This window comes from Hevea brasiliensis, chromosome 8 (genome assembly GCF_030052815.1).
Source record: "Hevea brasiliensis isolate MT/VB/25A 57/8 chromosome 8, ASM3005281v1, whole genome shotgun sequence".
Taxonomy (NCBI): Eukaryota; Viridiplantae; Streptophyta; class Magnoliopsida; order Malpighiales; family Euphorbiaceae; genus Hevea; species Hevea brasiliensis.
Window position 1 is genome coordinate 29563531 of NC_079500.1, and position 15877 is coordinate 29579407.

Here is a 15877-nt window from a genome sequence, read left to right on the forward strand (position 1 = left end):
ATCCAAAATAACATTATTACAATTTACTGTACAACTGCTCAACTTTACATTAATACAGATGACATTAAACTATTTACATCAAAATAAATTACAAGGGTATAACTAAATACCCTTACAAAAGCCTCCGTGTAGCACAAAAAATCAGTAGCTTACTCTACTGCTTTTTCCTTGTCTCTATCTACGACAGCAAAGAAAGCTATCGCTGAGTATAAAAATACTCAGTGGTGCACAATAAATATAAAATGCAAAATATAAAACAGTTGTCATTAATTCATAGTTCAAATATTTCACAATCATATTTCACAATTTTTTTTCAAATCACATTTATAACAAATCACAATTTAAACATTTCACAAATTTCAAAACTTAATATAACATAACTTTGATCAAACAATTTAATAATCATAGTGTTGCCAATCAATAACACAACTTAGGTCATACCACAAAATTTCCAAACATGCCATGTTGTACACCACGACAAGGCAAACTCACCCCACTAATCGAAATCAATGAGGGAGGTGGCTAGCTAGCTAATGAGTCCTCATCCAAACTCATCTCAGACTAGTAAGCTAGAGAGGGAGGAATATAATCAAATATCAAACTCAACCCACAAGTAGATGAGGAACATATTAATATTGCCATGCCAAGTGTGCATTAAAAATAATTTAAATCAAGTTATTCAAATATTTTATGAAAAACACAATCAATTTCCAAAGTCAAATTTCTATTCCCAAAGTGGCAACACTATAGTTCTCAAAACCCATAATTAACACAATAATTTCATAATGCATAACTAAACAAATTTTCTATGCGAAAACGATAAATTAAGGTTTATTGTGCACAAACCTGATGTGAGTCGCCTCTAGGCCTTGACTCAGTTTGCCCTATCCTTTTTCAGGTCTCTTTCAGCTGAAACACGCAATTTATAGTGTTTCAGTATCTTATCTCATAATAAATCCAATAATTAATTCATAAATACTTAATTCTAGCCCAAATATGCTTAAACTAATGTTTTTGAAAATTTTCATTTTGGATTTACTATTCATGACACTATTCAAGTCAAAATATTGACTTTCTTATGCTTAATAGGTATGGGAAATCCAATTATACCCACATACCACATTTTGGTCATCTAACTTGTTGGTTTTGGTCATTTTCTCAAAACTTAAGTCTTTTAGGCAAACTTGCAAATTTTCAGTTTTGGTGTCCTATTTTGTACTGTTCCATTGGTCATGTTGCTGTTAGAATTTAGTCAAGTTTTCGCCATAGAAATTATTCCTTATTGTCTTAACTTTATTTCCCTTTTTGAATCATTCCATTTGGAGTTTTGTAGCTCAAGCTATAGCATTTTGAATCATGGTTGCCGGATTGGCCTAACCCAGATTTTCTGGGCAAATTCTGGGTTCTGGCAGTTTTAGGTCACCAACTTTGGGTGACTAAATGACTTGGTTAGCATAATTTGGGTTTTTATTCTTCAAGAAAGTTTTAGGTCTATATCTCAGCTTTCTACTGGTAAATTTTTAGGTCATTTAGACTTGCCTAACCCAAGTTATGGCCAAATGGACAAACATTGTTCATTTGGTTATTTTTGTACAGGGCAGAATACCTAAGTCCGGATTTGGCCAATTTGTTCAATATGCTATGGTCACTTTTTAGGCATGATTCTTGAATGAAAAATGTGTCATTTTGTGTCTAGTTTTATTTTCAATTGGCCTCACACCAATTGGGTTGGTAAATTTTCAGTTTTGGTCCCTGAAAGGGACCTTGGTCCTGCTGCCTGTATAATGGCCCTAAGCAATTCGAATTTAAACCTAATTCTAACACTTCCAACATACCACAATTGGTCACATATGGCCATTTTTCAGCTCAAACAAGGTCAAACACACCGTTTGACCAATTCTCCAATTTTTGTCTCCCAAACCCTAGGTGCCAAAACCCTAACTCACTTGATTTGTTACATTTAATTAGTTCCAAACATACAAACACCATTTCTCAACTCACTCAAGCTTTCTAACATATTTAATTCAATCAAACACATGCAAATCACTCCTCTACATAGACTTGCCGAAATTTACATATAGTCCTCCAACAATTGTTTTCTTTTCCATTTTTCATAATTTCTAAGTTTATTCAACTATAAACACAATAATTCAACTAGAAATTCAAAGTTTAGCTTACTAACCTTCTCTTTGAAATTCAACCACCCAAATCCTTCCTTTTCTTCTTTTCTTTTCTTGCTCAAACTCCTTTTCAAGTGGCTCAAACAAAGTTTAATTATGGAACTTGCAATTTCTATGGCTAAATTTTTGGTTTAGAAAGCTTTAAAATAAGCTTTCATGGTGAGATTAATGGAAGAGATGAGAGAGAGAAGAGAGTGAGGCGGCACATTTTTTAAGAAGAAGAGCAAAATGGCTTTTTTTTTTCTTTTAATTTGTTATTTTATGTATATTTATCCCAACATTGACTTAGTCAATTAAATTAATTAAAGTATAATTAATTGTGACCTCATTTTGGCATCATCATGATGATATCATCAATTGTTTTAACTTTCAAATTTTTTTATGCATATTTTAATCTAACTTAATCCACAATTATCCAATGAAAATTTCAAATTTTTAGTTATTATTGCATCATGCATGATGTCATCCATGATGTAATAAACCTTTTCACTTTTTTCAACTTTTTCTTTTCCCTTTTTTTTTTCTTTTTCATTTATTTTTCTATTAGTTCTTTAATTTAATTCTTAATCCTAAAATTTTCTCTTCTCAAATTTTATTTGACAGTCAAGTCAGGAGTCAGCTCCAGGAGACAATTGACCAAATTGCCCCTCGCCGGTTCGACCCGGTTTGTAAATAATTCAATATTTCTTTCTGATCCCTAACCTAATTATTTGACTGGCTAAAAATTCTTTTTCGTGATTTTCCCTTTTCCACTTTGTTCGCAATAGTCCTAAGGACAACAACGTCACATTTTACAGTTTGAAATTTGAGTTTAAATCAACCTCGCACTCCTTCCCGAGAAGGTCACCAATCACTGTGACTCTCGGCTCATTTAACTTCTCGTGTTCTGTTTTTCTTATTTATACTTAATGTCACACCCTACCCCTCTGTAAAGCATAACATGATCCCATAGTATACCTAATGAATTACCAACTTCATCTACTGATAACCCATTAAATACACTACAAGGGATTTTAAAACTTTTCTTACTTCTTTTTATAGTGGTGAGCACTATTTACAGGTGTTAAAAACTTTTTTGAACTGAAGTAAAATAGCTAACACACTTGGACTATTAATAATTTATGTAAAAATTTTGGCAGAGTGTCATCTGTATTTTGGACAAAACAGTTCTTCAAAAACCTGTAAAAAGCACTTCAATATTTTTCTCAATCTCAAACTCCAACATAATTCAACACAATATGTTTTTCAACTCAAATCCACAATAATTTTTCAAAGACTGAGATTAAAAAAATACAGTACAAATTTTACAAGCCAAAATAACTCATCATTTACTTTACAACTTCAATGTACAATTTTAATTTACAACTGCTCAAAACCAAGAACAATATATACATACAGTGAACATACATTACAGTACAAAATGTAAAATTTGGTGTACTCAATATACCCGATGATTTCTCAATATAGTACTAGCAGCCTAGTCTGCTGCCCTGTCAGTCTGTCTACCTGCGACAGCAATTAAAAGCTATCGCTGAGTAAAATTTACTCAGTGGTGCACAATAACAATTTGAAATGCGATATATATAAATCTTTTATTAACAATTCACAAATTAAATAGTTCACAAAATTTACAAAGTTCATATAATACAAATTTGATCAAATAACTGAGTAACACAGTTTTGCCAATCAACAACACAATTTGATCAAATAACTGAATAATACAGTTTTGCCCATCAATAACACAATTTGATCAAATAACTGAATAATATAGTTTTTCCCATCAATAACACAATTTGATCAAATAACTGAATAATATAGTGTTGCCGATCAATATCACAATTTAAGCCATGACACAATTTTTCCACACATGCCGTGTTGTACACCACGACAAGACACACTCACCCCCATAATCGAAATCAATGAGGGAGGAAGCTAGCTGAATAATGAGTACTCATCCACACTCACCTCAGACTGGGAAGTCAAAGAGGGAGGAACATAATCACACTCACCCCAGACTGATAAGTCAAAGAGGGAGGAATATATCACACTCACCCCATAAATGGAGGAGGAACATAGTAACAATGTCATGCCAAGTGTGAATCAAAACAATTTCAAATCACAATATTTCATACAAACCATAAATCACATTTTATCTTAAAATTTCCATTTGCAAAGTTGGCAATACAATAAGTTCCAAATAATATTCCCAAAACCAAAGCAATAAAAAATTATTCATAACTCATTTCTCCAAATAAATTTGCTAGTAAAAGCAGTGAATATAAAATTATTGTGCACGGACACAATTTAAAACTATAATGTTCAATTAAATTTTTAAGTAGAAAATGAGAGGTCAAAATTATTGTGCACAAACACAATTTAAAACAACAATGTACAAATAATCATAATTTATTTCAATTGAAAAATTCAAAAGAAATAAATATTGTGCACAAACCTCTGATAACTGTCTCCTGGCCTTGACTCAGTGTTTCCTTCCCTTTCCCTGAGTCTTTGCTAACTGAGAAACACAATTTGAAGTGTTTCAGTACTTATTTAAACTGTCTCTAACGATAATGCTTGATAATTAATTCACTGATTTCTATTATTTGCTTAGTCAACCTAATATGTCAACCCTCGATGCATTCTAGGTAAATTAGGTTTTAATGTTACTAATATGTCACATTCGATAGTCTTTTAGGGTTGGTACATGTTACCAAATTCATTTCCATATATCTTGCATTTTCTTGCAATTTGCTGGATTTCGGGATTCTAGTTTGACCTAGTCGGACGACCTAGTTCCCTCGGTTTTCGAGTTTCGATCAAAACTACAAACTTATAGATCTATGTCTTATTGCACGCGGGGAAAAATTTCAGGTCATTCTGAGTATGTAGACCAAGTTATGGTCATTTTACTATTGCTGGTCAAAATGCATCAAAATTGGTCACTTTAGGTCACTTTAGGTCAATTTTGGTTCGGCCAGTTTTTGGACCCGAATTTGTGCAAGCTGTTTGACTTGCTTATGGTCATTTCTGGGCTTTGGTGTCTTCATAAGACTTGTAGATATGGGTCTTAACTATTCATGGTCAAAATTTCAGGTCAATTAGACCTGTTTTGAGTGAGTTATGGCCCAAACACTAACTGCTGCCCAAATGGTCAATTTTCAGGCCTTATTTGCACTTAATCCGGATTTGGTCATTTTTCAAGCTACCTTGCAAGCAGAATTTTGGCAAGCTTCCTTCATGAAAGTTGGCACATTTTGTGCCTAGTTTCACCTCCAATTGGTCTCATACCAATTGAAGCTACACACTTAAGGTTCTAGGCCCAAAACACAAACTGCCCTATTGCATTTTATTCATACTCATCAAAAATCACCTTTAACCCTTACCAAACTTCACCTTTATGCCATTTCTGGTTTGTACCCTAACCTAAACATATTTCACAACATTTTATTGATCATTTTGGCAGCTTACAATCACATTCAACATACACCATTAAGTGCAGAATTTGTCAAATTCAATTACAATAATTTAACTACCTATTCATGCTCATTTACATGTCCAACTTCACACCATCACACATATACCCAAACTGCCATCACAAGTAACACAATTCAACATTAATATTCCATCATCCAAATATGAAATAACATCCTTATGGTTCACCCAACTAGGCTGCCAATTCATGCATTACATTCCATTAATTCCCAAGCTTCAAATTTTAAATACACATCCACATATACTAAGTATACATCACCCAAATAATTTCGTACACACATATACATTTAATCAATCCTTTAATCTACCATTTAGAAGCAAGAATAAGCTGTCCTCAAAGTGTTTCCATGGCTGCCAAAAGTACACATCCCCTTTTAACATCAAACCTCAAAAATTTCTCCATAAATCAAGTACCCATAACATCCTTACAAACTTTAATGAAACAATAATAAAAAACTCAAACTTACCACTTTGGAAATTCTTCAAAACTCCACAAAAAACTTTCATTTCTTGCTGCTTATCTACTGCCCATGGTGTGAGGATCATTTTTCATGAAGACACTTGCAAGAAATCAAGGCTTGATCATGGAGAACTTGAGCTCCATGCATGGTGCGGCCATGGAGTTTTTTTCGGAGAAATCTTCACTTCGGCAATGGAAGGGAATGAAGGTTGAAGATGAGTTTACAGATTTGTTAGTGGATTTACACCTACCCATTTAATGGTTGTTTAACCCCATAGTGCTCCACTCACCATAAATAATGATATTATATGTTTAAATGTGTTAATTACTCAATTTGAATCCCATTTTTGCTATTTACATAAGGTACCGCTAATTAAATTTTCATGAAATTTTCCAAATATAATATCATGTATTTTCAATGGAAATTTAGGTCAAAAGACAACTCGGGATGTCAAATGCCCACAATGCCCCTGTTCTGGTTGCATTCCCGATTTTTCGGTAACACCGAGTTTTGTTCATTTTTCGATTTCTCACTTTTCTTTGTATTAATTAATTAATTTTTCTTTGATATTTCTAATGGTATTTGTACTTCAATAGGTGTCTATTTAAGTCTTAAAAATAATTTCCAGGGTTCCTCGCGGTCCAGGGCTAGTCAACGGTCCACGCCATGACTTCCCGGTGCGGTCACCCATCGCTAGGGTTCTCGGCTCGCTTAACTTGGTTGCATTTCTTTACTATTATTTTTCCTTTGTTTTTCTTGTGTTTTCTTTTCTTGTATTTCATTATTTTATGTCTCCTCACTCATGTCGAAGTGTAGTTCTAGGCATCCTAGCTATCCGAACAACACTGGTCACCGGAACAGTAGAACGCACTACCGAACATAGGGGTGTTACAATTCTCCCCCCCTTAAATAAATTTCGTCCGCGAAATTTTACCCAATAGCCATCTTACAATAGTCATACGTTTATTTTCTCCTTTCTATATGATCGTTTAATCTTCTTTCTCTCAAATTTGTATAAGACTTTTAACAATCTAATACAATGTTTAATTTGTTTGTATAACACCAATCTTCTCTTACTATTGTCCTGTCTAATATTTCGGTTCATGTTCCTTCTTGAATGACCCTTGAGGTCGTGTTAGAATGATTTATTTAGTCATTGGTCCTCTGACCATTCTAGTTAATAGTCTTCCTCACATTCGTAACATTTTTTTGTTATATCTGAACCAACTGTTCAAATTTTTACTTCCCTAATTCTTTTTATCTATTAATATTCTATAACTTACTTCCTTTTGTATTAAACTATAACCTTTCGATATTCTAACTTTTGAGTTTTAACCCCCTAAGTAGGATTTTCAAACTTATTTCCAACAATTAAATTCTGTTATGGCATAATTATACCAAAACATATGCCGTTGGCAACTATTCTCATCTTGGTGTACTATCGAGTAGTACGTAGCTCTACACAATAATCTCAAGTCAGTACTGTAATCTGCAGCTTACAGTATAAACATCAAGAACATTGCATAGTTACTACGATACATCCCAATATATCAAACTTTCCTATCTTTTATCCTTTTCGAATTCACTAATATCCCGAACTTATTATGATTACAATATCCATTAACAATTACTAGCAGTAACATCCTTGCCCTCATCTAGAGCAATTCTATTACTGTAACTTACTTTTACGTCCTCTTGCCTTACATTAAGTAGGCTTGCCGTTTAGCTTTATAATTTATGGTGTGTTAGAAAATACTTTTCACCAATAAACTCTTTCAAAACTAATTTCACTTATTATCACAATCCTTATCTTAAAGGACTAATCACTAATGCATCAAAATTTATTCCCCTGTAAAGGAATAACAACAGAACATATAGTTCTAATACTAACATAAAAGAATGCAAACTTCAGGTCAAACAATACATACATATATATATATATATATATATATATATATATATATATATATATATATATATATATATCTTAGTTACTAATTGAGAAAGTACCAGCAACAATGTCAAAAGTCTAAGCCTCTTCTCTCTGCCGTATAGCGTATACTCCAGCTGGAGCATCACCCTGTTCTGGCTGATTCACAGTACTCTGACTTCTAGGTGTACTACCCCTACCTCTACCTCTGCCTCTACTAACTGATGGTGAACTCTTTGGGGTAGAAACTTGGGTTGATCCCTTTGGTGTAGTAAATGATTTAGAACGACATGGATTTACACAATCCCTAGCAAAATGACCAGTCTCTCCACAATTAAAACATGCTCGTACGGCTCTATAACATACCCCACTATATGGTTTACCACAAGTTTCACAAAGTCGATCTGACAACGCATTTCTGGGTTTCTGTTGAGTTTGCTGATCGGATCGAGGTGGTTTCTGTCTAGAAGATCTATCTCTACCGGACTTCTTACTACCTCGGTTGTATCCCCCAAAGTTTTTCCTCTTTCCAGTAGGACCACTAGAACTCTGTTCTACTGACTTTCCCTCTTTTTTTGTCTTCTCTGATTTCTTTTTCTCAGGAGCCGCTTCAGATTCATTTCTTTCTAATTTTAGTGCTTGAGAAATAAGTTCAGAGAAGTTGTTATGTTTGAATCCGACCACTTGTAATCTGATACTAGGCTTTAAGCCGGTTTCAAACCTCTTACATCTCTCCCTACTGGTAGAAAGTAGACTTACAGCATAATGGCTTAGGTGGGAAAATTCCCTTTCATATTCAGCCACCGATCTACTCCCCTGTTTCAGACTTAGGAACTCTTGCAGCTTTTGGTCTACATAAGCATGAGGGACATATTTTTGTCTGAATTCCTTGAGAAAGTCATTCCATGTTAGCATTGCAGGTTCTACCATACTATGGGGAATAGTTTTCCACCAGTTATAAGCATCCCCCTGTAGCAAAGATACTGAGTATTAAAATCTGAGCTCTTTCGTGCAATGCAGTTTCTTGAATACCCTATCCATCCTCTCTAACCACTGTTCTGCCTCTAGAGGATCTACTGTCCCCTTGAACTCTGTAGCCCCATATTTCATCAATTTGTCATCTTGTCTAGTAAGACCGTGGTTGTACCACCGTGTCAGTATTGGGACTTGAGTAGGCACATTACGACCATTTGTTGGAACATTGCGACCATCTCTTGAGTGAATCGAGCAGAAAGCTGCGATCTGCAGGGGTCTTTCTTGAACCACTGACATTGTGTAGGGCTGGGGCATCCCCTTGCACCTCAGCCTCTATAGATTGATCGACTGAACGATCACCCTCTTCCATAGTCAATTCGAGAATCTTAGACCTCATGAACAAATAACAGAAGGAGATTTCCTACCGTTAGTGCATATTTATAATGTAATGTACCGTATGTATCAAACAATGATATTGAGCAGTTGTACTATGAAGAAAGAATATTCAAATAACATGTGAAAACAGAATTTAAAAACTTTGCTCTGATACCACTAAAACATGTCACACCCTACCCCTCTGTAAGGCATAACATGATCCCGTAGTATACCTAATGAATTACCAACTTCGTCTACTGATAACCCATTAAATACACTACAAGGGATTTTAAAACTTTTCTTACTTCTTTTTATAGTGGTGAGCACTATTTACAGGTGTTAAAAACTTTTTTGAACTGAAGTAAAACAGCTAACACACTTGGACTATTAATAATTTATGTAAAAATTTTGGCAGAGTGCCATCTATATTTTGGATAAAACAATTCTTCAAAAACCTGTAAAAAGCACTTCAATATTTTTCTCAATCTCAAACTCCAACATAATTCAACACAATATGTTTTTCAACTCAAATCCACAATAATTTTTCAAAGACTGAGATTAAAGAAATACAATACAAATTTTACAAGCCAAAATAACTCATTATTTACTTTACAACTTCAATGTACACTTTTAATTTACAACAGCTCAAAACCAAGAACAATATATACATACAGTGAACATACATTACAATACAAAATGCAAAATGTGGTATACTCAATATACCCGATGATCTCTCAATGTAGTACTAGCAGCCTAGTCTGCTGCCCTGTCAGTCTGTCTACCTGCGACAGCAATAAAAAGCTATCGCTGAGTAAAATTTACTCAGTGGTGCACAATAAAAATTTGAAATGCGATATATATAAATCTTTTATTGACAATTCACAAATTAAATAGTTCACAAAATTTACAAAGTTCATATAATACAAATTTGATCAAATAACTGAGTAACACAGTTTTGCCAATCAACAACACAATTTGATCAAATAACTGAATAATACAGTTTTGCCCATCAATAACACAATTTGATCAAACAACTGAATAATACAGTTTTACCCATCAATAACACAATTTGATCAAATAACTAAATAATATAGTTTTGCCCATCAATAACACAATTTGATCAAATAACTGAATAATATAGTGTTGCGGATCAATATCACAATTTAAGCCATCACATAATTTTTCCACACATGCCGTGTTGTACACCATGACAAGACACACTCACCACATAATCGAAATCAATGAGGGAGGAAGCTAGCTGAATAATGAGTACTCATCCACACTCACCTCAGACTGGGAAGTCAAAGAGGGAGGAACATAATCACACTCACCCCAGACTGATAAGTCAAAGAGGGAGGAATATATCACACTCACCCCATAAATGGAGGAGGAACATAGTAACAGTGTCATGCCAAGTTTGAATCAAAACAATTTCAAATCACAATATTTCATACAAACCATAAATCACATTTTATCTCAAAATTTCCATTTGCAAAGTTGGCAATACAATAAGTTCCAAATAATATTCCCAAAACCAAAGCAATAAAAAATTATTCATAACTCATTTCTCCAAATAAATTTGCTAGTAAAAGCAGTGAATATAAAATTATTGTGCACGGAGACAATTTAAAACTATAATGTTCAATTAGATTTTTAAGTAGAAAATGAGAGGTCAAAATTATTGTGCACAAACACAATTTAAAACAATAACGTACAAATAATCATAATTTATTTCAATTGAAAAATTCAAAAGAAATAAATATTGTGCACAAACCTCTGATAACTGTCTCCTGGCCTTGACTCAGTGTTTCCTTCCCTTTCCCTGAGTCTTTGCTAACTGAGAAACACAATTTGAAGTGTTTCAGTACTTATTTAAACTGTCTCTAACGATAATGCTTGATAATTAATTCACTGATTTCTATTATTTGCTTAGTCAACCTAATATGTCAACCCTCGATGCATTCTAGGTAAATTAGGTTTTAATGTTACTAATATGTCATATTCGATAGTCTTTTAGGGTTGGTACATGTTACCAAATTCATTTCCATGTATCTTGCATTTTCTTGCAATTTGCTGGATTTTGGGATACTAGTTTGACCTAGCCGGACGACCTAGTTCCCTCGGTTTTTGAGTTTTGGTCAAAACTACAAACTTGTAGATCTATGTCTTATTGCACACGAGGAAAAATTTCAGGTCATTCTGAGTTATGTAGACCAAGTTATGGTCATTTTACTATTGCTGGTCAAAATGCATCAAAATTGGTCACTTTAGGTTACTTTAGGTCAATTTTGGTTCGGCCAGTTTTTGGACCCGAATTTGTGCAAGCTTTTTGACTTTCTTATGGTCATTTCTGGGCTTTGGTGTCTTCATAAGACTTGTAGATATGGGTCTTAACTATTCATGGTCAAAATTTTAGGTCAATTGGACCTGTTTTGAGTGAGTTATGGCCTAAACACTAACTGGTGCCTAAATGGTCAATTTTTAGGCCTTATTTGCACTTAATCCGGATTCGGTCATTTTTCAAGCTACCTTGAAAGCAGAATTTTGGCAAGCTTCCTTCATGAAAGTTGGCACATTTTGTGACTAGTTTCACCTCCAATTGGTCTCATATTAATTGGAGCTACACACTTAAGGTTCTAGGCCCAAAACACAAACTGCCCTATTGCATTTTATTCATACTCATCAAAGATCACCTTTAACCCTTACCAAACTTCACCTTTATGCCATTTCTGGTTTGTACCCTAACCTAAACATATTTCACAACATTTTATTGATCATTTTGGCAGCTTATAATCACATTCAACATACACCATTAAGTGCAGAATTTGTCAAATTCAATTACAATAATTTAACTACCTATTCATGCTCATTTACATGTCTAACTTCACACCATCACACATATACCCAAACTGCCATCACAAGTAACACAATTCAACATTAATATTCCATCATCCAAACATGAAATAACATCCTTATGGTTCACCAAACTAGGCTGCCAATTCATGCATTACATTCCATTAATTCCCAAGCTTCAAATTTCAAATACACATCCACATATACTAAGTATACATCACCCAAATAATTTCATACACACATATACATTTAATCAATCCTTTAATCTACCATTTAGAAGCAAGAATAAGCTGTCCTCAAAGTGTTTCCATGGCTGCCAAAAGTACACATCCCCTTTTAACATCAAACCTCAAAAATTTCTCCATAAATCAAGTACCCATAACATCCTTACAAACTTTAATAAAACAATAATCAAAAACTCAAACTTACCACTTTGGAAATTCTTCAAAACTCCACAAAAACTTTCATTTCTTGCTGCCTATCTACTGCCCATGGTGTGAGGATCATTTTTCATGAAGACACTTGCAAGAAATCAAGGCTTGATCATGGAGAACTTGAGCTCCATGCATGGTGCGGCCATGGAGTTTCTTTGGGAGAAATCTTCACTTCGGCAATGGAAGGGAATGAAGGTTGAAGATGAGTTTACAGATTTGTTATTGGATTTACACCTGCCTATTTAATGGTTGTTTAACCCCATAGTGCTCCACTCACCATAAATAATGATATTATATGTTTAAATGTGTTAATTACTCAATTTGAATCCCATTTTTGCTATTTACATTAGGTACCACTAATTAAATTTTTCATGACATTTTCCAAATATAATATCATGTATTTTCAATGGAAATTTAGGTCAAAAGACAACTCGGGATGTCAAATGCCCACAATGCCCCTGTTCGGGTTACATTCCTGATTTTTCGGTAACACCGAGTTTTGTCCGTTTTTCGATTTCTCACTTTTCTTTGTACTAATTAATTAATTTTTCTTTGATATTTCTAATGGTATTTATACTTCAATAGGTGTCTATTTAAGTCTTAAAAATAATTTTTAGGGTTCCCCGCAGTCCAGGGCTAGTCAACGGTCCACGCCGTGACTTCCCGGTGCGGTCACCCATCGCTAAGGTTCTCGGCTTGCTTAACTTGGTTGCATTTCTTTACTACTATTTTTCCTTTGTTTTTCTTGTGTTTTCTTTTCTTGTATTTCATTATTTTATGTCTCCTCACTCATATCGAAGTGTAGTTCTAGGCATCCTAGCTGTCCGGACAACACTGGTCACTGGAACAGTAGAACGCACTACCGAACGTAGGGGTGTTACACTTAACTAATTGACAATTACTAATTATTTGTATTTAAGGCTTCTCTAGGTGTCTTAGATGTGGTTCTACTTCTCTTAATTATCCGAACCGACATCGATCGCCGGAACAGTAAAATATACCAGGCTATACAAATAGGGGTGTTACAATTCCCTCCCCCCCCCCCCCCCCCCCTTAAAAGAAATTTCGTCCTCAAAATTCTGTCCACTATCTGTCCTCAAATAGTCATACATGTTGTTTTGTTATGTTTTTCTCACATTTCTACGTAGCTTCGTAATCGAAATAATGATTCATAGCACTTTAACCAATACTATTTACTCATCGATTGCTTACCTCGTGTGCCAAGTTTCTTATAGGCTTCAGTCATAAGTTAGATTCAAATTCTTTTCAATTTTAGAGGTAAGCAAATCTGTGTGCTAATGGATCCACTTTTTCTAGGACCTCGTGTGATCCTAGCTAATGAGAACTTAGTTTTTCTCCTTTTTACATAACCTTATAATCTTCATTCCTTTGAGTCTGTGTAAGACGTCTAACAATTTCATGTAATGTTTAATTTGTTTGTACAATCATAACCTTTTCTTACAGTTGCTTTAGCAATTATTGTCTTCTATAATCTCTTCTTTTTTTTTTTTTTAATTCCACAACTTAACTTTAATTATTTTATTCCTCAATCTTATCCTCTTCCTTAACTTGACTATCGAGTCTTAATTTAACACTTCTTATCATCCCTAATAACTTCACTATACTTCAATATTACTTTGATTTGGTCCTCAGACCATTCTAGTTAATACTTTAACTACTATTCATAATATTTATTTTTATTACATTTGCACCAACTATTCTAATTTTTACTTTCATAATTTTTTTTAATATATTTTTTTTATCTATCGATATTCTGTAGCTTATTTTGCACTGATGTGTAGTCATTACTTTCTTTTGTACTAAACTATAACCTTTCAATATTCTAACTTTAGAGTTTTAAGCACCAGGTTAGGACTTTCAAGCTTCTTTCCAATAAGAAAACTTTATCTTATCATAACTACACCAAAACAGATGCCGTTTGTAACTATTCTTATTTTTGTGTACTATTGGGTAGTACATAGATCTACACAATAAATCCCAAGTCGGTACTATAATCTGCAGCTTACAGCACAACATCAAGAATATTGTACAGTTACTACGATACATCCCAATAGATCAAACTTTCTCTTATCTTATTTCTTTCAAATCCACTAATATCTTAAACTTATTTTGATTATGGTACCCATTGACATCTATCAGCAGTAATACCTTTACCCGTATTTAAGGTAGCTATATTACTATAACTTACTTTTAGGTTCTCTTGCCTTACCTAACTAGGCTTACTAATTAACTTTACAAATTCTTGTGTGCTAACAAATACTTTTCACTGACAAACTCTTCCAAAATTAATTTTTAAAAGACTAGTCACTAACATATCAAAATTGATTTTTTTTTTTTTTACACATATACATATCTTAGTTAAGAATCGAGAAAATACAACAACCATGTTAGAAGTCTCATCCTCGTCCCTTTGTCGCATTGTGTATACTCTCACTGGAGCATCACCTTGTCCTGGTTAATTCACAGTGCTCTGACTTCCAAGTATACTACCCCTACCTCTGCCTCTGCCTCTACTAACTGCTGGTAAACTCTTTGGGGTAGAAACTAGGGTTGATCCTTCTGATGTGGTAAATGATCCATAACGACGTGGACCTACACAATCCTTAATAAAATGACCAGTCCCTCCACAATTAAAACATGCTCCTATAGCTCTATAACATACTCCACTATGTGGTTTACCACAAGTCTCACAAAGTCGTTCCGACAGCGTATTTCTGCGTGTCTGTTGAGTTTACTGATTGGATTGGGATGGTTTTTGTCCAGAAGATTTACCTCTACCAGATTAGCGTGAGCTAGATCCTCCAAAATGTTTTCTCTTTCCCGAACTACTTTCTGTAGTTTGACCATTAGCTTTTTCTATTTTCTCATTCTCTTCTATACTCTTTTTCACTGTTCCTTCTGATTTTATCCTTTCCAGTTTCAGGGCTTGTGAAATCAATTCAGAAAAATTATGATGTCGGAACCCCACCACTTGCATTCTCAAGCTAGGCCTCAACCCAGCCTCAAACCTCTTACACCAGTCTTTGGGTGTGGTGACCAAACTTCTGGCATAGTGGCTTAGTTGAGAGAAATCCCGCTCATACTCTGCTACAGTTCTGTCCCCTTGCTTCAGACTTAAAAAATCTTGCAACTTAATGTCTACATAAGTATCGGGGA